General features: G+C 44.0%; 1 protein-coding gene across 5 annotated transcripts in view; it reads right to left on the reverse strand.

Moving 5' to 3' along the window:
• The window catches only part of B3GALT1 (beta-1,3-galactosyltransferase 1), a 2,392,726-nt gene that overhangs the window by 1,534,800 nt on the left and 834,387 nt on the right, over positions 1-23,539 (reverse strand). For all 5 annotated transcript variants that reach the window (XM_044075600.1, XM_044075599.1, XM_044075596.1 and 2 more), the window contains exon 3: positions 20,181-20,287. The gene's annotated coding sequence lies outside the window, so the exon portion shown is untranslated. The remainder of the gene's footprint in view (positions 1-20,180; positions 20,288-23,539) is intronic.

The following is a 23,539-nucleotide window of genomic DNA, read 5'->3' on the forward strand; positions in this document are numbered from 1 at the left end:
CAAAGCATTCTATAGCTATGTCAAGAATCTCAATGGCAACACTCAGTTCTGCTCTGAGTTACAGCACAATGGCACTAAATATACAGAACCAACTGATATTGCCAACATCCTGGCAGATAGGATCAGTGCTAACTTTACCCCCCTCTCACCCCCTAGAGGGCCCATCTCTATACCGGAAGAATGCAAAGTTCCTGTAATCATGGCTGCACAGGTAAAAAACACACTCTCCAAAGCCAAGAACACAGCTTCCATGCGACCTGACAATATCCCAGGCTGCGTTCTACATGAACTACAGAATGAACTGGCACCCTACCTAAGTACCATGTTCAATCATAGCCTCACCTCAGGCTTTGCACCCACTGAATGGTGCACCATGCTGATTATCCCACTCCACAAAGGGGGAGCCAGGACGGACCCTGGGAACTACCGTCCCATTAGCCTGACGAGCCTGGTCTGTAAGGCCATGGAATGTATCATCATGGAACTAATAAACAAAGACACTGGTAATCTCCAAACTCTGGACCCTACCCAGTTCAGATTTGTAAAAGGCAAATCATGTCTCCTAAACCTGATTGACTTCTTTGAAGCAGTCACCAAAGCCATAGATGAGGGTAATGTGGTTCACACAGCTTATCTAGATCTCGCCAAGGCTTTCGACACCATCCTCCACTCTGGAATTAAAGATAAGCTCACTAAACTAGGTATACATCCCTATGTCACAAGATGGGTTGCCAAATGGCTCACGGACAGAACCCACACTGTGAAAGTAGCAGACTCCAAATCCGACTTCAGACCAGTGACAAGTGGAGTACCACAGAGTTCATTCCTGGGTCCTTTCCTGTTTGGTATCTACTTCTCTGAAGTACAAGCTAACACAGAAGGTCTTTGACTAACAAAGTTTGCAGATGACTGCAAACTAGGAGCCATAATCGAAACTCCTAACGATATGGACATACTACAAAAGGGCCTCACTGAGACAGATGCCTGGTGTCAAAGCCATGGCCTGAAGCTCCATGCCAAAAAGTGTATTGTCATCCCTTTTGGTAAAAACTCTCTACCCATGAACTACCACATGGGCTGGTAGTCTACTTAATGCTGAAAATGTGATAAGAAACCTTGGGACACAGGTGGACAGTAGTCTCTCCTTTAATAATCACATTGCCACAGTGGTCAGGAAATCCTTCTACATAGCTGACCTCATCACAAAAGGTTTCTCATCCAGAAAAAAAGAGGTCATTGTTCCCCTCTACTCATCACTCATTAGACCCATTATAGAGTACAATGCCCCTTTTATTATGTACCTCACAAGACATCTACAACAACTGGAAAGGTGGAAAGGCCACAGAAATACCTCACAAAGAGGATTACTGGCTTCAAACAGATGCCCTATGCAGACCATCTCAAAAAACTCCAGCTTTACTCCATCGCATATCGCCTACTCAGAGGCGATCTCCGCCTAACATACAAAGCTATGTGAAACCCAGAGCTGTTGGACATGCTCCACTTAAAGAAATCCCAATCCCCCCGAGCTACACGCTCTAGGGACCTAAACCTTGTCACCACAATAAACAAAACATGCTGGAGGGATAGATTCCTGTCCCAGAGACTTCCCATATACTGGAACAGACTACCTATCTATGTTAAACAGAGCTCCTCATTAGCACTCTTCAAGAAAAATCTTGACTGGATGGGAAATAGGAAATTCTCCCCAGGGATCACTTCTGTGGCTCTGCACGACAGGGGCACAGGAAAATAATTTTCTTGGGTGGCGAAAGCCAGGGTACATTTTTGGCTATTCTTATATAGGCCCTAGCAATAGCTTAGTACCTACCTATGAACCTATGAATGCTATGGCAAAATAAATGAAATTAAGATTTTTTTTTCTTAAAAATTTAAACGTAGCTGCTCCTTTGCCTATGAAGCTTAGATTACACTTTCAGGCTATTTTAGGAATCTGCTTAAGTATTATTTCCTGAAAAATTTCAAGAAAATATGTCAAACTGAGGGGTACAACCTGCATGGACAAAAAAACATACTGAGTTATAAGAGCACAGCCATTCTTGAAATAGCTAATACTAAAATGATTATTTTGTTAAAACTAGCTGGTTCACCTGCATAACCTAGTACTTGCTTACTATCAAGAGGCAAATTCAGCAAGCAGAGTGGTGTTATCCTCTTGAGGTTTGTGCAGCTTTATTGACTATCCTTTCAACATAAGATTCAAAGTACGGGTATAGCCCTGTAGACACTGATGGATAAAGGTCAATAAAAGCAACAGAAATGATTTAATTGAGTAAGACTGTATTAAAATATGTGCTTATTTTAATCTGTGTTACTTTTCCCACTGAGTAAAACAAACTACTACCAATGAAAACATGAAAATTAGCAACAGTTTGCTTGGACTTCAGAAAGCACATGTTCTATAACACAACAAAAGGGGGTTCATAAAGTAAAATAAAGCAAACAGAGGGACCAGGAAATGCATGGCTACTTCAACTTAGCACAACATAAGCACTCAATCAGTTTCTGATTAGCAGTTCCACTGATTCTATGGCATTTGTATTAACAGATTATTTGGATATGGGTCTATGCATTTGTTCAGTTTAGTAAAGTAATGAAAATGGCAGTCTCTGTTCTGCCAAGTCACAGGTTCAAAGCAAGGAGGTGGCTAAAACAGTAAGGCTCACAAAAGTGGCTATACTGAAATAAGAGTATACTGATGAGGTCTTTAATGAACAGATATGCCTTAGGATGGCAGTGATGCCTTCAACTGATAAAATGCATGACAAACAGTGCATGAAAGTGACAAGCTGTTGCAGGCTCATATGACAATCAAGACCATACACATGATGAAAACTAATGCACAGTAAAACCTAGGGGAAGCTAATGTTCTACAGATGTCTGCCAGAAATTAAATATCAGCACTAATGAACAGCTATTATATGCACTTAGAGAATACAGAATATATGACAACTGTGTGACCTGTAAGAATTATAACACAAAAAAAAAATAACCAAGATGGAGAATCACCAAATCCTACTGGCTCTGTCCAAGCTAACTAAGGCTGTTTCAATGGAACGTTCCAGAGAATAACGCTGAGGTAATGCTACAAGGATACTTGAAAGCACAACTCGAAAGTACTTAAGAGTACCCTGCAGAGGAAAGTATAGTTGTGTACACCTACCATAAATGTAGATGTTCGAGTGTCTTCACTGTTGCAGTCATGACTGTAGGGTTCTCCCCTGCCGGCAGGCAGCCCTCGGTCGGCCAGAATCCCAAAGTCTGGGTCCGGCATCGGCTGTTCAACTCTGCTCCCTGACGTCAGAGCACCAGGAGTATAAAGCTGACAGCCGACGCCATCTTCTCCAGTTTTTCTTGCCCCAGATGTCAGGAGTCCCAAAATGAAAATGGTCCCAAAACCATTGCAAATACACCTCAGAAGACTGGTGAAAAAAAAAAGGAACCACACCAAAGTAAAAATAAGAGGGGACAGGAGGGAGGGAAACCCAGACTGCAACAGTGAAGACACTCGAACATCTACATTTATGGTAGGTGTACACAACTGTACTATGTTCATCGTGTTTCACTGTTGCAGTCATGACTGTAGGGTAGAATCCCAAAGCTGAAAGAAAGAGAGGTGGTCATAAAGAAGGAGAGGCGGCTAAAAGGCCCTGCAAGACTGCAGAGGCAAAGCCTGCCCTAGACTTAGAGTAGAGAGGCAAATTGTAGTGCTTAGAGAAAGTATGCACTGAACTCCAAGTTGCAGCTTCCAAAATGTCCTTAGTAGGAACTCCCCTGAGGAAGGCTGCAGAAGTGGCAGCAGCTCTGGTGGAATGAGTCCGTATGCTCCCTGGGATTTGCTTTCCATGGTGTGAATAACAAAATCTGATTCCATGAGCAATCCATTTAGAAATGGTTTGTTTAGAAATGGCTTTACCTTGGGAACTTGAAGCATAAGAAACAAACAATTGTTCTGATTTTCTGATGTCCTTGGTTCTGTTCAGGTAAAAACGTAGCTGTCGATGTACATCCAAGGAATGTAAGATCCTTTCCCCTTTATTTTGAGGAGTGGGGAAAAAGGTTGGCAAGTGGATAGTTTGATTTAAAGCCACTTTGGAAACCACCTTAGGCATGAAAGTCGGCTTAGTCCTCAAAGATACCCTGTCTTGATGAAAAAAAATATAAGGTTCCACCGCCATAAGAGCTTGTAACTCTGAAACTCTCCTGGCAGAGGTTAGTGCCAATAGGATAGCTGTCTTCCAAGATAAAACTTGATGTCAGCAGAAGTGGCAGGCTCAAAAGGAGGCACGGTTAGTTTTTCCAAAACATAATTGAGATCCCAAGCAGGAATAGGAGGAGATCTAGGAGGTCTTAAGTTCTTAGCTCCTCTGAGGAACTGTCTCATGAGCTGGTGGGAAAAGATGGGAGGGTCTGAATTATAATGAGCAGAAATAGCAGAAGCATGGATCTTAATGGAAGAGAAAGAGAGACTCTTATGTAAGAGATCTGTCAAGTAAAGTAGAATTAAAGTAATGTTAGGAAGAAGAGGATCAGAATCCTGAGCCTGCATCCAGGAAAGTACAGTTTTGTACCTACCATAAATGTAGATGTTCGAGTGCTAATACAGCTGCAGTAGTCACAGATGGGTTCTCTGCCGTCAGGCGGGTCCTCGGTTGGCCGAATTCCAAAGTCTAGGTCCGGCGTCGGTGGCTGTCGCCTTCTTTCCTGACGTCAGTGCGACAGGGGTATATAAGACACAGCTGACGCCATTTTCTTCAGTCTTTCTTGCCCCAGATGTCAGGTGCCCCAAGAAGGAAGGCAATACATAAATTATATGTATAATCATGCAGTGCAATATAATCAAAAATCAGTAGTTGCAAGCAAATACACCATAGAAGGATAACCCAATCAGGTTGTATGAGGAGGTGTTAGCCACTAGGCCTTTATCAAGAGGGGAAGGAGGGAGGGAAACCTGTACTGCAGCTGTATTAGCACTCGAACATCTACATTTATGGTAGGTACAAAACTGTACTATGTTCATCGTGCATACAGCTGCAGTAATCACAGATGGGTAGAATCCCAAAGCTATGCACAGGGTGGTAGGCACTAGGTGGAACTGGGAAGAGCCAGAATGCCCTGCAACACAGCAGTGGCAAAGCCTGCTCTAGTTTTGGAGTATAAAGGCAGGTGGTAGTGTTTTGTGAAGGTATGCACAGAACTCCAAGTGGCTGCCTCCAAAATATCTTTGGTAGGGACTCCTCTGAGGAAGGCTGTAGAGGTAGCTGTGGCCCTTGTGGAGTGGGATCTGATGCCTGTAGGAACAGATTTGCCATGAAAGGAGTAACAAAACCGTATGCAGTGGCCTATCCATTTTGAAATTGTCTGTTTGGAAATTGGCTTCCCTTGAGCTCCGACAGCATAGGACACAAAGAGTTGTTCTAATTTCCTGAAAGGCTTTGTTCTGTCCAAATAGTAACGTAGCTGTCTATGGATATCTAAGGAATGTAGCAGCCTTTCCCCTTTGTTTTGAGGATTGGGGTAAAAGGTATGTAAGTGTATGGCCTGATTTAAAGCTACCCTGGATACTACCTTAGGCATAAATGACGGGTTGGTTCGTAGGGAAACCCTGTCCTGATGGAAGATGAGAAAGGGCTGCACAGCCATGAGGGCTTGTAGTTCCAAAACCCTACGAGCTGAGGTAATGGCCAGAAGGAAAGCTGTTTTCCAGTACAAATATTGCAAATCCGTTGAGGCAGCTGGTTCAAAGGGGGGGGCAATGTTAATTTTTCTAGAATGTAATTAAGATCCCAGGCTGGTATTGGTTGTTTCTTTGGAGGTCTTATATTCTTAGCCCCTCTGAGGAACTGTCTTAAGAGTGGGTGAGAGAATAAGGGTGGATCAGTGTTGTATTCTGCAGAAATGGCTGAGGCATGAATTTTGATGGAGGAAAATGAAAGTCCACTGTTCAACAGCTCAGCTAGATACTGTAATGTCTGAGGCAAATTCAGTTTTCTAGGATCCTGGCCTTTTTTCTCATTCCATGCGCAAAACCGTTTCCATTTTGCGGAGTAAGCCTTTCTAGTAGATGGCCTTCTGGCCTCCAAAATGACATCCTGTACCTCTTTGGAGAGTAGGGTCTGCTGTGGTGTTAAGGAATTTTCCATGCAGCCAGATTGAGTGTTTTCAGCTGACTGTGAAGAGTTTTGTAGCTGTGCTGAGTCAGTAGAAGCGGCATTAGAGGTAGGGTCCAGGGAGGAGTATGTGTTAGACTCCTCAGGAGTGGGTACCAGTGTTGTCTTGGCCAATCTGGAGCAATCGGTATCATCTTCGGTCTGTCTGCTCTTGCTTTCAAGAGCACCTTGGGCAGAAGAGGCAAAGGTGGGAAGGCGTAAACTGTCCGTGCTGCCCAACTGAAAGAAAGGGCGTCCACTCTCCAGGCCTTTGGATGGAAGGTCCTTGAGCAGAACTTTGTCAATTGATGATTCCTGTGGGAGGCAAAGAGATCTATGTCTGGCCTTCCCCACACTTGGATTATCTTTGTAAACACTTGAGGATGCAACTTCCATTCATGTGGGTCTGTCATATTTCTGCTCAGATTGTCTGCCAGCGTGGTTTCCAATCCTGGCAGGTACTGTGCTTGAAGTTCGATTTGCCATTCCAGAGCCAAGTTCCAAAGTGACATGGCTAGCCTGCACAGGGGGTATGAATGTGTTCCTCCTTGTTTGTTTATGTACCACATTACTGTGGTGTTGTCTGTTCTTATCAATAATTGCCCTGGATGCAGGAGGTCCTTGAAAGCTGTAAATGCATTCATCACTGCTAGCATTTCCTTTTGATTGATGTGAAGGTGCTTTTCCTTTTGGGACCATTTGCCCTGAATGCACCTGTATGTCATGTGTGCCCCCCAGCCGTAGTCTGAGGCGTCTGTTGTGATGACTTGATTTGCTTGAGGCTTGCAGAATGGTAGACCTGTGTTTGTTTGGCATGCTTGGGCCCACCATAGAAATTCCTGTTGCAAACATGGGATTATTGGTATTATTGTTTCCAAACTGTGGCTGTGTTGAGACCATAGGTTTTTTAGGTACCATTGAAGTTTCCTCATATGCAACTTTGCACATGGGATTAGAAGAATGCAAGCTGCCATGTAGCCCAGAGCCTGCAGGATTTTCCTTGCAGTTAGCCTGGTACAATTTGCTAGTATTTTGAAGTACTGAGTTAGTTGCCCCTGTTTTTCTGGCGTAAGATAGGCCATCTGAGTGTTTGAGTCCAAGTTGGCACCCAGGAAAGTTATTTTCTGAGATGGTGTTAGCCTGGATTTCTCTTTGTTGACTGTGTATCCCAGAGAATTCAATAACCGTGTTACATAAGCCAGATGTTCCAGAAGTATGTGTTTGCTGTCCGCTTGGATCAGGCAATCGTCCAAATAAGGGTAAATTTGCATCCCTTGAAGTCTGCAGTAGGCAATTACTGATGCCAGGCATTTCGTGAATACTCTGGGTGCAGTAGATAAGCCAAAGGGCAATGCAGAGAATTGATAGTGGATTGAACCTGCAAGAAATCTGAGGTATCTTCTGCAGCTTTGTCTGATTGGGACATCCAGGTATGCCTCCTTGAGGTCCAATGTTACCAGCCAAAACTCCTTGCCCAGCATGGGAAGAAGCTGCTGTAAGGTGAGCATCTTGAATTTTGGTACGAGTAGAAATGTGTTTAGGATGGATAAGTCCAAAATGGGTCTCCAGTCGGTTCCTTTCCTTGGTACCAGGAATAGTCTGGAATAAAAACCTTGACCTTGTTCGTGAGTAGGTACCTCTTGAATAGCTTTCATGTCCATGAGCTTTGAAATTTGTATTTGAGCCTCTGCCCTTTGATTGTGTGGCAGGTTCGGCATGCCTCTCATTTTTGGAAGAGTGTGAAAATGAAATCTGTAGCCTCTGTTTATGATGTCCAGGATCCATTTGTCTGTTGTGATAATATGCCAATTTCTTGTAAATAATGCCAGCTTTCCTCCCAAGGGTGCTGCCAGCTGAGACTTGCTTGGCATGAGAAGGGGAAAGTCATTGGGTTTGTTTCCTGTATTGTTGTGCACTGTCTTCGCCACCTCTTAGTGCTGGAGTTTGCCATTGCCTGCCTCTATATGATCCTTGTGATTGTCCTCTGCCCCTTGTGCACCTGTATCTACCTCTTTGGGGTTTGTCCGTGGCTGGAAAGGACCAGTTTTTTGAAGGCCAATTTCTGCTAAAACGTGGTGGTTGAACCTGTAGAAAAGCTTTGACAGTTTGCATAGATTTAGCTTTTTCTTCCATTTTCCGTAGTATCTCCTCAGCATTAGTACCAAATAATACATCCTTTTGTACAGGAGCATCTAGTAGTTTAGCTTTAACATGATCAGGCAAGGTTTGTTCCCTAAGCCAGGCATGTCTACGAATGACTGATCCTGTAACAGCAGCTCTACTTGAGGCCTCTAGAGCATCATAGCCACATTGTAAGGTGTGTTTACCCACTTGTTCTGCACTATGCATCATATCCTGCAACTCCTTCAAATCTGGTTGTTCAGGTTGTGACATTTTATTCCTTAATTGTGATAACAGAAACTGCTGATATTTAAGCATATGGAACTGACAATTTAAGGCCCTCATGGCTAGGGTGGCCGAGGTATATACCTTCTTTCCCCACCTTTCTAAGGATCTAGACTCTCTTTCAGAAGGTAGTGGATTCTTAGCAGTAGAGGCCTTCATTCCCTTGGGGCCTTGAGAAATGGTTTCAGGGTCAGCATTATGGCTTTTGTAAAGAAATTGGTGAGAGTTAGGAACTCTGTAGTACCTATCAGGCTTGACTGGGGCAGGAGGCAGGGAATCCGGATTAAGGCAAGCCTCCGAGTAAACATCATCAAGTATGTCCAAGACAGGAGGTATCGCCAGAGGTCTGTGCTGAGGTAGCAAAAGGAATTCCCTAAGTCTTTTCTTGGAATCAGAAAAGTCTTGGCCTTCCCAATGGAAGTGTTCCCTCAAGGTATGCAAGGTTTCCCCAAAAGAAAAATCCTCTGGGGGAGAAACAAAAGGAATGGACTGCTCTGCATCAGAATCTTCAAAAGGGGAGTACGAGTGTTCCTCTACATCAGAATGTTCTGAAATAATGGAGCCCTGGTCAGAAGAGGGAGAATCTTCCTCCACTCTGGGTCTCTTGTCGGGGGGGGATTGGGAACCCCTGATAAGAGTAATTAAATCCTCAGACATTTTTAGCATCTGCTTTCTAGGCATGGGGCCTGGAGATGGGCCCTGTGCAACAGGCCTCTTGGGATGCATGGCTGATTTGGACTTAGTAAATGCCTTTATGGAAAAGGAAGATGAGGGTCTAAAGACACCATGGGTGGAAGTGGACCTGTCCACATTAGGTGGCTCAACACTCACAGTGGCTTCGGTAACTGTAGTCTGGGTATGGGCCGAGGCACCTGCGGTCTCGGTTACAGAAGACACCGCCAGAGAAGTGTCGTCGGTAGTCAGGGGCTGCGTAGGTGCCTCGCTGAGAACCGGACCACGTGTAGCCAGTTTTGGCGTGGTGTCGGTGGAGACCACGGGCCTCGCGTGTCGGTCTTTGTCCTTGCGTTTTTTGGACAAAACAGTAGTCGGAGTCTCCGACGACATTTTATAATCAAAAGCTTTACCAAAAAAGTGCTGGGCGAACTCCGCCCGACACTTAATAGTGCGTTTATTGAAAGTAGCGCAAAAGCGACAGCTTGAGACGTCGTGGTCTGGGCCTAAACAAGGTATGCAGAGGGAATGGAAATCCTTATGTGGTATTTGCTTCCCACAAGAAATACAATTGTTAACGTTGTCTGACATTGGTCTGAGGCACGAAAAGTTTCCCCAACGGGGTACTTAAAGAAGACTTCGGTTTCCAAATTTTCATAATTTCAGGAGCTGGCCGACCGGCACTTGCGAACTGCTTCTGCTTCAGGCACCGAGCGGCAAAAAAGACTGAAGAAAATGGTGTCGGCTGTGTCTTGTATACCCCTGTCGCACTGATGTCAGGAAAGAAGGCGACAGCAACCGACGCCGGACCTAGACTTTGGAATTCGGCCGACCGAGGACCCGCCTGATGGCAGAGAACCCATCTGTGATTACTGCAGCTGTATGCACGATGAACATCAAAATCTTTTAAATTTTCCTGCATAATTTTTCCTAGTGCTAGGACGTCTGGCTTCTAAAATGACATCCATAACCTGCTTGGGTAGGAAAGAAGAAATCAAAGGCCCTGGATTAACTAGGCCGCCAGGCTGAGAGTTCTGACATGAGAGTGTAGAACCTGACCCTGATGTTGGGACAGAAGGTTCGGAGACTGAGGTAAAATCCAAGGGGGCTCCAGGCATAGGTTTATTAGAGTTGGATACCAAAACTGCTGAGGCCAATTTGGAGCCAACAAGATTATCATCTTGGGTTTGTCCTGTTTTATCTTCAATAAAACTCGAGGAAGAAGAGGTAGAGGCGGAAAGGCATATCCCGAGAGGTTCCTCCAACTGAATGACAGGGCATCCACTTTCCAAGCCTCTTTGTGGAATGTCCTGGTGCAAAAATTCTGCAGCTGATGGTTTAGATGGGATGGAAAGAGATCTATGTGAGGACATCCCCATACTGCTGTTATCATCCTGAATATTTTGGTGTCCAGCATCCACTCGTGTGGATCCGAAAGTTTTCTGCTCAAACTGTCTGCCAGTAAGTTTTGTTTCCCTGGTAGAAACTGAACTTGAAGATCCAGATTGCAAGCTAGAGCTGTGTTCCATAAATCCATGGCTAGTCTGCAAAGGGGGTAGGAATGAGATCCCCCTTGCTTGTTTATGTACCACATAACTGTGGTGTTGTCTGTCCGTATTAGTAGTTGTCCTGGTTGTATGAGATTCCTGAAGGCCAACAGAGCTTTCTGAACGGCTAACATTTCCTTTAAGTTGATATGCAGGTGCTTCTGATCCTTTATCCAAAGGCCCTGCAGACAAATGCCCTGAAAATGGGCTCCCCAAGCATAATCCGAGGCGTCCGTGGTTAGAATCTGAGAGGCAGGAGGTAGATGTAAGGGCTTCCTTTTGTTTAGAGCACATGCCCTGGACCACCAAAGAAATTCCTTTTGAAGGCAAAGAAGGACAGGAATCAGTATGTCCAAACTGTGGTAATGCTGAGACCATACACTTTTTAGGTACCAATGTATTTTCCTCATGTGTAGTCTTGCATATGGTACGAGAAGGATGCAGGAGGCCATGTAACCCAAAGCCTTGCAGATAGATGGGTTAGAGTTGCCAAGGCTTTGAAAGTTGATGCCAGCTGTAATTGTTTTTTGGATGTCAGAAATGCCATCTGGGTTGTAGTGTTTAGAAGAGCACCCAGAAAAGTTATCTGTTGTGATGGTGTCAAATTTGACTTTTTTATGTTTACAGAAAATCCCAGGAATTTGAGGAGGTTTTGTACAAAGCCTAGATGCTGGAGTAAGACATCCTTGCTGTCTGCCTGAATTAGACAATCGTCCAGATAAGGGTAAATTTGAATTCCCTTGAGTCTGCAGTAAGCTACTACTGGAGCCAGGCATTTGGTGAAGACCCTGGGCGCAGTAGACAATCCAAAGGGCAGCACAGAGAATTGAAAGTGCCTCGATCCAGCCTTGAACCTGAGGTATTTTCTGCGATCCTGCCTGATGGGAATGTGTAAATATGCCTCCTTTAAATCCAAAGTCACCATCCATGCATCTTTGGACAGCATTGGAAGTAACTGCTGTAGAGTAAGCATCTTGAATTTTGGAATCTCTAGAAAGGTGTTCAAGACTGACAGATCCAGAATGGGCCTCCATGAATTTTGCTTTCTTGGGTCTAGAAAGAGCCTTGAGTAAAACCCTTTTCCCATCTCTGAAAGAGGTACCAGTTCTATGGCATTCATAGCCAAAAGAGCCTCCACCTGGTGTAAGGACTCCGTCCATTGATGTTTTGGAAGGTCTGGCCATCCGCTTGGCCTTGGCAAAGTATGAAAATGGAATTTGTAACCTCTTAAAATTACATCCAAAACCCATTTGTCCTGGGTTATTTGAGTCCAATTTTGGTAAAAAAGAGAGAGTTTTCCACCGAGAGGGGCTTCCAGGCAAGACGTTCCTGCAGCCCAACAGAGAGAGTCATTGAGTTTGTTTCCTTTGAGACTGTGGCCTGTCCTCTCCTCCCCTAGGGGTAGAAGCAGTCCATTGCCTTGGTCTATAAGCAGCTTGTGTTTGAGGCCTCCCTCTGGAGTGTCTATATAGTACAGTTTTGTACCTACCATAAATGTAGATGTCCGAACTGGATAGCATCTGCAGTCATAACAAGTGGGTTGTCCTGTCGTCAGGCAGCCCTTCAGTCGGCCGGATTCCAAAGTCCGGGTCCGGCTTCGGCTGATGTCGCACTCCACCCGACGTCATCTCTGTTGGTTCGGTATAAAGGCATCAGCCGACGCCATTTTCCTCAGTGTTTCTTGCCCCAGATGCCAGTAGCCCTCTTGCAGGCTAAAATTTGGATAGATGCCAATGTTTCCAAATAGATAGAGGTAAACACAACAATAAGCAAGTATGTACATATACACAAACAAATACACCATAAAAGACTCCCCCCCAACAGCTAGCTATTAGAAGGGTAAACAACCTAGGAGTACCATAGAGGGGATGGAGGGAGGGTAATCCTGACTGCAGATGCTATCCAGTTTGGACATCTACATTTATGGTAGGTACAAAACTGTACTATGTCCTTCATGGATGCATCTGCAGTCATAACAAGTGGGTAGAATACCATAGCCAACTAGGGGAGGAGGATAAAAGTAGATTATGGTGTGTTTAGGATCCCTTGCAGTACAGCAGTGGCAAACCCTGCTCGGGATCTGGAATATAGAGGCAAATTATAATGCTTGGCAAATGTATGCACGGAGGTCCAAGTAGCCGCCTCAATAATGTCTTTGGTTGCCACTCGTAAGAAGGCTGTGGTAGTGGCTGTTGCCCTTGTAGAATGAGGTCTTATGTTCTGTGGAATTGGTTTTCCATGGAAGGAGTAACAGAATCGTATGCAATTTCCTATCCATTTGGAGATTGTCTGTTTGGAAATAGCTTTTCCTTCCCTTCCTGTTGCATAGGCTACAAATAGTTGGTCAGTCTTTCTGCTATTTTTTGTTCTGTCCAAGTAGTAGCGTAGCTGTCTATGTACGTCCAAGGTATGCAGTATTCTTTCCCCTCTGTTTTGTGGGTTGGGAAAGAAGGTAGGTAGGTGGATTGCCTGGTTTAAAGACACTCTGGATACCACCTTAGGCATAAATGTAGGATTAGTCCACATGGACACTCTATCTTGGTGGAAGATTAGGAAGGGTTGCACTGCCATTAAGGCCTGTAGTTCTGAAACCCTCCTTGTTGAAGTAATTGCCAGTAGGAAAGCAGTTTTCCATGACAGGTGTTGTAGGTCTGCTGTTGCTGCTGGTTCAAAGGGTGCTAGTGTCAACTTTTCTAGCACAAAGTTTAAATCCCAAGCTGGTAATGGTGGTTTCCTTGGAGGTTTTACATTCTTGATTCCTCTGAGGAATTGCCTGAGCAAAGGGTGCGAAAAAACAGGTGTATCAAAGCTGTATTCTGCTGAAATAGCTGATGCATGTATCTTGATGGAGGAGTAGGACAGGCCTGAATGAAGAAGTTCGCCAGATACTCCAGAATGTTAGGCATATCTATGTTTGACACATCTTTTCCTCTTTCCGTACTCCAGATGACAAACCTTTTCCATTTTCCAGCATAGTTCCTTCTTGTTGAAGGTCTGCGTGCTTCAAGAATAATGTCTTTAACTCTTTGGGAAAGTTCTGGAATAGCTGCTGTTATGTGATGTTCCATGCAGTCAGTTGCAAGGTTTTTAGGTTTGGATGTATGATGCTGTAGTTGTTCTGCGTTAACATCAAAGGCATCAGGGAATTGTCCACATATTGTTCCGAGACAAGCTCCTCAGTAGTGGGTACCAGTGTTGTCTTGGCCAGTTTGGAGCTATCAGGATTATCCTTGGACGTTCTTCCTTGATTTTCAGTAGTACCTTGTGTATCAAAGGAAGAGGCGGGAATGCATATGCTGTTAAGCCTTTCCAGTTGAAAGAGAGTGAATCCACTTTCCATGCTAATGGGTGGAATGTCCTTGTGCAGAATTTTTTGAGCTGGTGATTGAGAGGTGATGCGAATAGGTCTATCTGTGGCATTCCAAATTTCTTTGAGATGGTCTTGAAGATGTCCGGGTGAAGCTTCCATTCGTGGGCATCTGAAGTGGTTCTGCTTAATATGTCTGCTAGGGTATTGTCTTTCCCTGGTACAAATATTGCCTGTAACTGGATGTTGTAGCTGTGTGCCAGGGTCCACAGCTCCAAGGTCATTCTGCATAGGGTGTATGAATGAGTGCCTCCCTGTTTGTTGATGTACCACATGACTGTGGTGTTGTCTGTCCTTATCATCAACTGGCCCTCTTTGAGAAATGGTTTGAACTTTTGGATTGCCAGTTTTACTGCCAGCATTTCTTTTAGGTTGATGTGCAGTTGAAGTTGATCCTGTGTCCACAATCCTTGCACGCATTTGTCCAGCATGTGGGCCCCCCCATCCTAGGTCTGAAGCGCCTGTTGTGATGGTCTGGCTTGCTTGACATCTGCGAAAGGGTAGGCCTGGGTTTGACTGGCATGCCTGAGCCCACCATAGGAACTCCTGTTTTAAGCATGGAATTAGTGGGATTTCTGTTTCTAGACTGTGTCTGTGTTGGGACCACAAATTCTTTAGGTACCACTGTAGTTTTCTCATATGTAGTCTGGCAAATGGAACCAAGATTATGCATGATGCCATGAAGCCCAAGGCCTGCAGTACTTTTCTTGCTGTTAACTTGTTCAGTTTTGTTAGTGCCAAGAAGTATAGAGGGAGTTCTGTTTGTTTTTCTGTAGTCAGGAATGCCATTTGTTTTACTGTGTCCAATTCCGCGCCCAAGAATGTCCTTGTTTGGGATGGTATCAGCCTTGACTTTTGTAAATTGACTGTGTATCCCAGTGCTTGTAGCAAGTAAATGACCCTTTGTAAATCTGTTGTCAGCTTGCTTTTGTTGTCCCCTTGTAGCAGGCAGTCGTCCAGGTATGGGTAAATTTGAATTCCCTGAAGTCTGCAATGGGCGATTACTGATGCCAGGCATTTTGTGAATACTCTGGGCGCAGTAGATAAGCCAAAAGGCAATGCTGAGAATTGATAGTGCTCTGATCCTGCAAGAAATCTGAGGTATCTTCTGCAGATTGGTCGAATGGGGACGCAGGTATGCCTCCTTGAGATCTAGAGTTACCAGCCAAGACTCCTTGCCCAGCATGGGAAGAAGTTGCTGTAAGGTCAGCATTTTGAATTTTGGGACAATGATGTATGTATTTAAGGTGGACAGGTCGAGAATTGGTCTCCAACTTTTTCCTTTCTTGGAACTAGGAATAGTCTGGAGTAGAACCCCTTTCCTTGCTTTGCTGTTGGCACTCTTTCCACAGCTCTCATGTTTGCTAACTCCATTATCTGGCGTAGAGCCTCTGTTTTTTGATTTGGAGGTAGATTTGGCATTCCTCTTTTGACTGGTAAAGTGTGGAAGTGAAACCAGTAACCTTGATCTATGGTTTGTAAAATCCACTTGTCCTTTGTTATGTAGTGCCAGTTCTTTGAAAATAAGGTTAACTTTCCGCCTAGAGGAGCTGCTATTTGTTCCCTGGTAGGCGGATTTAGGTTAAGTCACTGTGGTTGTGTTGATGTAGTGGCAGTGGCTGTGTCTGTGCCTCTGTTGTTACCTTGCCACTGTCTTCCTCTGTAGGCACCTCCTCTGGATTGGTTTCTGCCTCTGGAACGCCTATTCCTGCCCCTTTGAAATTTTGTGGAGTCAGGAAAGGACCAATTTTTGGCAGGCCAGTTCCTGCTAAACCTTGGGGTTGAACCTGCAAGAAATCTTTAACAGTTTGAACTGATTTTGCCTTTTCTTCCATTTTCTTCATAACCTGCTGGGCAGATGTACCAAACAAACTTGTCTTGTCCATAGGAGCATCTAGCAACTTAGCTTTAACATGATCCGTAAAGCTTGTTCCTTTAGCCATGCATGCCTTCTTATCACTGTGCCTGTCATGGCTGATCTAAATGAAGCCTCCAGTGCATCATAGCCACATTTTAAGGAATGGTTGCTAACCTGTTGTATGTTATTTACCATCTCTAATACATATTTCTTATCAAGAGATTCATCAGTGGTTAGTTTTTTAGTTAACTGATCCAGCATAAACTCTTGGTATTGTATCATGTGAAACTGACAGTTTAAAGCTCTAGCTGAGAGAGTAGCTGAAGTGTAGACCTTTTTACCCCATCTGTCTAATGACCTTGCTTCCCTTTCAGAAGGAATAGGATTTTTAGCTATGGTCGCGGCTACTGCCTTGGGGCCCTGGGATATAGTTTCTGGGTCTGCAAGTGGAGCCTTGTAAAGGTGGTGATGAGTATCTGGCACCCTGTAAAATCTGTCCGGTTTGGCAGGGGCTGGGGTAAAGAATCTGGAGCGGAGCAAACATCATTGAAAGCATCATCCACCACAGAGAGAACAGGGGGTATAGCTAAGGGCCTGTGCTGTGGGAGATGCAGAAAAGTCCTAAGTCTTTTCTGGAGTCTGAAAAATCCTGTTGCTGCCATTGAACTGTTCTCGCATGGCATGCAAGGTTTCCAAAGGAGAATTCTTCTGGTGGGGAAGCAGCTGGGATGGATTCTTCAGCATCAGAATCTTCAAAATTGGAGAAGGGAGCCTCTGGCTGGTCAGTTATGTCTGATTCATCAGCAGAATCATCAGAGGACACTGGCTCGGGGCTCTGCCCTAGGTCTCTTCTCTGGGGCTGAGAGGCCCTGTCTGGGTGAGATTGAGATCCTCTAATTAAAGAAATTAAATCTTCTGCCAAAGTAAGCATTTGAGAACTAGAAGAGGGCCTGGATGTGGGTGGTTTAACAGGCACTGTTTTAGTAGTCTTGGCTGCTTTAGCCCTGGCGAAGGCCTTAATGGACATGGCTGCTGGAGGCCTAGCAGCACCACGTGCTGGGGTAGAAACATCCAAGGGATGGTGTCTGATAAGTCAACCACCGTAGTGGGTAAAATTTCTGAGGTCGTTGCAAGAGTTGTAGCAGGGGCCTCAGTTGTAGGAATAGGTTCAGCTGTACTTTGTTCAGTTTTCTCGGTTTCGCTGAAACCGAGACACTCCTTGTTTGCTTGACCATGGTTTCGCCGAAACCGCGGACCGCGAGTGTCGGTCTTTATCTTTGCTTTTGCTAGATTGGGTAGTCGGAGGATCCGACGGCATAATGTACGCAAAATCAGAACCGAAAACTGTTCTGCAAACTCCGACCGACGCCTAAGCGTTCGTCGGTTGAAAGAAGCACAGGCCGAACAGGCTGCTACGTCGTGGGCTGGGCCTAAACAAGGCAGACAGTAAGAGTGGAAATCTTTATGAGGTATTTGTTTCCCACAGTTTAAACAATTGTTAACTTTTTCTGACATCGGCTGAGGCAAGAAAGAGTCCCCAACAGGGTACTTAGCTTTAGAAGTCTTCGAAGTAGTATTCGGTAGAAGTAATCTCTGGATCCGACCGACCGCACTTGTGAACAGCTTCTGCTTGGGCCACGCGGCAAGAAAGACTGAGGAAATTGGCGTCGGCTGATGCCTTTATACCCGAAGACCAACAGAGATGACGTCGGGTGGAGTGCGACATCAGCCGAAGCCGGACCCGGACTTTGGAATCCGGCCGACTGAAGGGCTGCCTGACGACAGGACAACCCACTTGTTATGACTGCAGATGCATCCATGAAGGACATCTACCCCTTTGAGGCCTGTCTGAAGAGGGAAAGGACCAGTTTTTTTTGATGGCCAATTCCTGCTAAATCTAGGAGGCTGTACTTGTAAGAAATCTTTAACTGTTTGCATGGATTTCGCCTTATCCTCCATCTTTTTAATCACCTCTTCAGCTTTAGATCCAAACAAAACATTATGTTGAACAAGAGCATCCAATAATTTAGCCTTTACTTGTTCAGGTAAATTTTGTTCCTTTAGCCATTCATGTCTTCTAATGACTGTGCCAGAGGCCGCAGCCCTACAAGAAGCCTCCAAGGCATCAAATCCACAGTGTAAAACATGCTTCCCAACTTGTTCAGTGGCTTGCAATAAGTCATGTAATTCCTTATCCTCTGCACAGGCAGAAATGGAAGTAAATTTCTGTTTTAAGACAGACAAGAGAAATTGCTGATATTTAAGCATATGAAACTGACAGTTTAAAGCCCTAATGGACAAAGTAGCAGAAGTGTACACCTTTTTGCCCCATCTTTCCAAGGCTCGAGAATCCTTTTCAGTAGGAATAGGATTTTTGGAAGTAGCGGCCTTAACACCCTTAAGGACCCTGAGAAATGGTTTCAGAGTCAACAGTAGGATTCTTGTAGAAAAACTGATGGGAATCAGGAACCCTGTAGTACCTATCAGGCTTAACAGGAGCAGGAGGAAAAGAATCAGGGGTTAAATTAGCCTCCGAAAAGGCATCATCCACAATATCCAAAACAGGAGGAATAGCCAGGGGTCTATGTTGGGGTAGAAGAAGAAAATCCCTCAGTCTTTTCTTGGATTCTGAATATTCCTGTCCCTCCCAGTGAAAATGTTCCCTCATTTCATGCAGAGTTTCCCCAAAAGAAAAATCCTCAGGAGGAGAAGCTGAAGGAATGGATTCTTCCGCATCAGAATCCTAATAAGGAGGAAAAGAATATTCCTGATCAGAAGAAGAAACTGAGGAAACAGAAGCCTGATCACAGGAATCATAATAAACATCCTGTCTTGGCCTTTTGTCTGGAGGGGGATGAGAACCCCTAATCATTGTAAGTAAATCCTCCGCCATCTTGAGTAACTGTTTCTGTGACTTGGGAGCTGGTTCAGAAGAGGCCTGTGTTGAAGTCTTTGACTTAGAAGGAGTCTTTGCCTTTGGCTCTGCCTTTACTTGAAGCTGAGTAGGCCTGAAAACCCTTTCGGAAGCTGGTACCTGCACAGCGGCTCCGGACCCATCCGAAGGAGCGTTGTCCGAAGGTCCTGCAACAGAAACATTTAAAGGCCTGGTTGGCTCCTCATGAGAGTCTGTTTCGGCTGTAGGTTCTGAAATGGCTGATGACAGGGGGTGCAAAAGCGCCTCACTGATGACGGCCGAACCTGAAGCTGGCTCCACATGTGCGCTATCATCAGATTTGGACCTCAGAGGCCTGTCTTTATCCCTGCGACGCTTGTGAACTCCGGTAGATGGAAGCATATCCAATGACATTTTGTAGTTAAAGCGTCTACCGAAGTAATGAAAGGCAAAATCGTACCTTCACTTAATTGCACGTTGATTGAATCTAGAACAAATCCGACAACTAGCAACGTCGTGGTCAGGGCCCAAGCAAGGAATACAGTAAGAATGAAAATCCTTATGAGGTATTTGCTTCCCACATGAAATACAATTATTAACTTTTTCTGACATCGGAGTGGAGCAAGAAAAGTTTCAACGGGTACTTAGCTTTGAGTGGAGAAGAAAGTCTTCGGACCGGCACGAAATATTCGTCAGGAGTCAACCGACCGGCACTTGCGAACTGCTATCACCGCATGGCAAGAAAGACTGGAGAAGATGGCGTCGGCTGTCAGCTTTATACTCCTGGCGCTCTGACATCAGGGAGCAGAGTTGAACAGCCGACGCCGGACCCAGACTTTGGGATTCTGGCTGACCGAGGGCTGCCTGCCAGCAGGGGAGAACCCTACAGTCATGACTGCAACATTGAAACACGATGAACATCACGGGGAAAAGCACTAAAAGAATACACAAAATCTGAAATCTTCAAACTGCTTCTTATTGGTGATTGAAAGGGGGTCAGCACAGAGGCAGGGTTAACACTCACAACTCAGTGATAAACTCTGCACTGGAAAATAAGAACACAAACAAATGAATAGGTTCAGAGCTATAGACCAAGGGCTGATAGCCAGGTCACTAAAATGTATTAAAGCCTTTTCATTCAAACCTGAAATACTGTCACTCTCATGTGCAACAGAACTTTGTTCCACAACCTCAGTCTCAGAAGACCACATAGCTCAATTTTATTCCTTTTTGTTGATGTTACTATCTACGTTTAGGTGCAACTTACCAGATCTCGTCTTCTGTGAGTGAGACCCGTGGTTTTAAAATAGACATTCACAGATAAGTGGCTCAGCCATTCCATCTAAACATAGATACAAGTAGTCCCCAGGAAATCTGTAAGAAACCAAAACAGAGAAAGACATGTTAGTAAAGTCATACATTCTGGTTATTTGATCTCACTTGCTTTATAGGTAAAACATTTTAAAAGTTGAAGTAGCCTTAATATTCACTGTTTACTTCTAGCTGGCATATCTACAACATTGTGAGGTACATGTAATTAAATTTTCCATTTCAGGCTGGTTTTGAGTTCTCTCACATCATTGCTCTCTCTATGAAATGGATCAAAATCATAGACAGTTCTCAGCTACTGAGCTATGCATGCTGTTTTTCTTAAGAAAAAAAAAGTATATCATCTCCAAACCATCATCACAGCCCTTTTCTTTATACTGCAAAAACCTTGAGTATTCAAAAAGCTAACATACTCCGATTATGCATAAAGATAGTGGGCACAGATATGTAAAGTCCTGAATATGACCAAGCCAGTCTGATGTAGAATGGTGACCCAAGTGCTGGAACAGCTGGAGAGGGGAAAGATGACAGTAGCAGGTAAATGTCAGCTTATTAGCTCTGACAGAGGATAAAGTAGATACAAACTATCCATGACACTGAAAAGGTCAGCATTGGGGAGGTAGGCCTGGTGCTCCCAAATCAGTGACTGAAGCATGTGTGGTGAGGGAGAAGGAGGCACAGTGGTCACACATGTATTTACATCAGCCACCAAGGCAGAGATTAGGAATGCAACCAGTATCACTCACTGCTAGGAAGCCTGTGAAGGCATAGACTACCTCCATGGCTGCCAGCCACTCCAGTGAACTCTGACAATTATACTGGAGACTCCCCAGTGGTGGGGGATCTAAAGACTAGTACAGGGAGACTTGATGATTAGCAGGTAGAGGGAAAGACATAAATGAAGACAGGATGCAAGCCTCTGAATTCTGAGTCTGGTATAGGAACTAATGCATCCATTCTGAATGAACAAAACCTTTGCTTAAATAAGGAAGGTTTTGATCTAAATGACCTTGCACTACAAACCTATACAAGACAACGTGCATCACAAGTGGAGTTGTTCATAAAGAGCAAAATCATAAATTAACTTTTTTTTTCTGTTTTGCACTCTGCTCCGTCTGCTATCTGTCAATCATCAGTCCTCTTCTAGCCAATCAGTATTTTTTTCCCTATCACTGAGGCAAGGATCACCAAGGAGGAGGCCATGATTCAGTCATGGTAGGGATGTAGTCATGACTCTCCTGTTCTCTGAGAAGTCCTATGGGAGTACAGGGTACTAGAACCACTGCTACATGCTGTGTACAGCCTTTGCATGAACATACTGAGAACTATGTTCACATCGCTGATGTCAAGCTAGATTCATTCAAGAGATCCAGAAAGGTTGTGGCTTGCGCTATCTTTTTTACAGTTTTCACTGGTAAGATAAAGACAATAACAAGGTTGACAGGGTGCCCTGTTTGGGGACTTAGACATGGCATTTCTGTGGTTCACAGATGATGCTTTCTTTTTGACATCAGCTGACTGTGACCTCACACAAAAGGGAGCAGTTGGCTGCTAAGTGCATAGTAGCTGGGATGAAAATCAGGACTCTCATCCGAGACCCTGGTTCTCTTCTAGAGAATAGTGGATTGCTTTCATCAGGTGAAGAAAGGACAGCTAACTTTAGTGCAAGAGTTTAAGTACCCTGCAGTCTTGTTCTGAATGAGTGGAAATGGAAGCATGACATTAACACATGAACCAGGGGAGCAGCTAATATCTTGTGGGATTGATCCAATCTGTGGTGAAGCAGCAGAAAACAAGTTCTCAAATAAAGATCTCAGTTTATTGGTCACTTTGTTTCTCTGTCCTTCCCTATTGTCAGGATCTGTGGGTTGTGAGTTAAGGAAACAGACTGCGAGTACACGTGGTGGAATGACTCAGCAAGGATCCTTGTAATCAGACAGCCTTGAATTAAAGCCACTGCTCTTCTGGATAGCAAGAAACCAAGTAACCTTTTTTGGCATGTTATAAGGATGTCATTTGTATGCCTTTCACAGGAGTAGCTCTGGCCACAGCCTATTTGTAGAAGTCAATGGGCCACATCCAGGACATGCTAACAGTGATTCTTTCAACTGGCCAAGAAAAGCTTGAGGATTACAGAAGGATTTATAAAGCTAACATATACAATGAGTTGGGTGATGTTCTTTTAATCCAGTAATAAGCCTTCCCAAATCATGCCTCAGATAGGAAAACATTAAGGCTGGTACTCATAAGTCAGTTACACAAATGCACTTAAGCTTTCTGTGATTATCATGAAAGAGTGCAGATGACCTGCAATTCAAGAAGGTCATTTACTCTAATAAGCAATGACTTCATATGTGCTTATGCAAATGTTAAAATAATGAGATGGAAATGAGGAGTGATGTAAATCTTCATATGCTAATGAAGTATGTTTTTCACCGTCTACAATTCATAGTTAGATTTTCCTGCTTATCTGCAGTGTTCAGAGATGTGCTACATAAGGAGAAACCTCACAAAATCTATCAGAGTTGCAATCTGTAAAAATGCTATCACTTACTGTTAGTTTTGAATTTGTATGTCAGAGTTGCCTTTATTGGCTGTGCCAAAACTGCTTGCACCCAGTGGTGCTCACAGGCCAGGAAGGAAAAAATATAAGCAAAGGATAACTCATGATAGCTTTGATAATCAGGAAATCCTTGATACATTTAGAATGGACAGGGATACTATATGGGTCTTAGTGGGTATGTATGACCCCCATAGGGCAATGGTTGAAAGTGTGGACTGCCAAGCCCATGGGCAACATAGTATGTATACACCTCACTATACTTCTTATGGGGATCATTCAGGGACAGACTAGGGACATGTTGGGGATCTCACAGGCTTCTGACTCAAAGGTACTGCAGCAGTTCCTGGATATACTACATCCTTGTTGCAATTAGGGTCCTGGGGGCTGATATTGCAATAGGAAGGCCTACCATTTAATCAACTGCCAGGTAGTGTGTGATGCAAGTGGTCATCTTGATGGCAAATGGGATATATATATATATATATATATATATATGTATATATATATATATATATATATATATATGTATATATATATATATATATATATATATATATATATATATATATATATATATATATATATATATATGTGTGTGTGTGTGTGTGTGTGTATAATACTATATTTAAGCCACTTTTCACATTAAAATGTATTGGTGAATACTGACTTTTTTCTGTTTTTGTCTCCACCCATTATTTCTCTTTTTTTTTCAGGTGATGTTGGATATCCACTGG

The sequence above is a fragment of the Protopterus annectens genome, chromosome 6.part1 (assembly GCF_019279795.1).
Source record: "Protopterus annectens isolate FY-2018-M chromosome 6.part1, PAN1.0, whole genome shotgun sequence".
Taxonomy (NCBI): Eukaryota; Metazoa; Chordata; order Ceratodontiformes; family Protopteridae; genus Protopterus; species Protopterus annectens.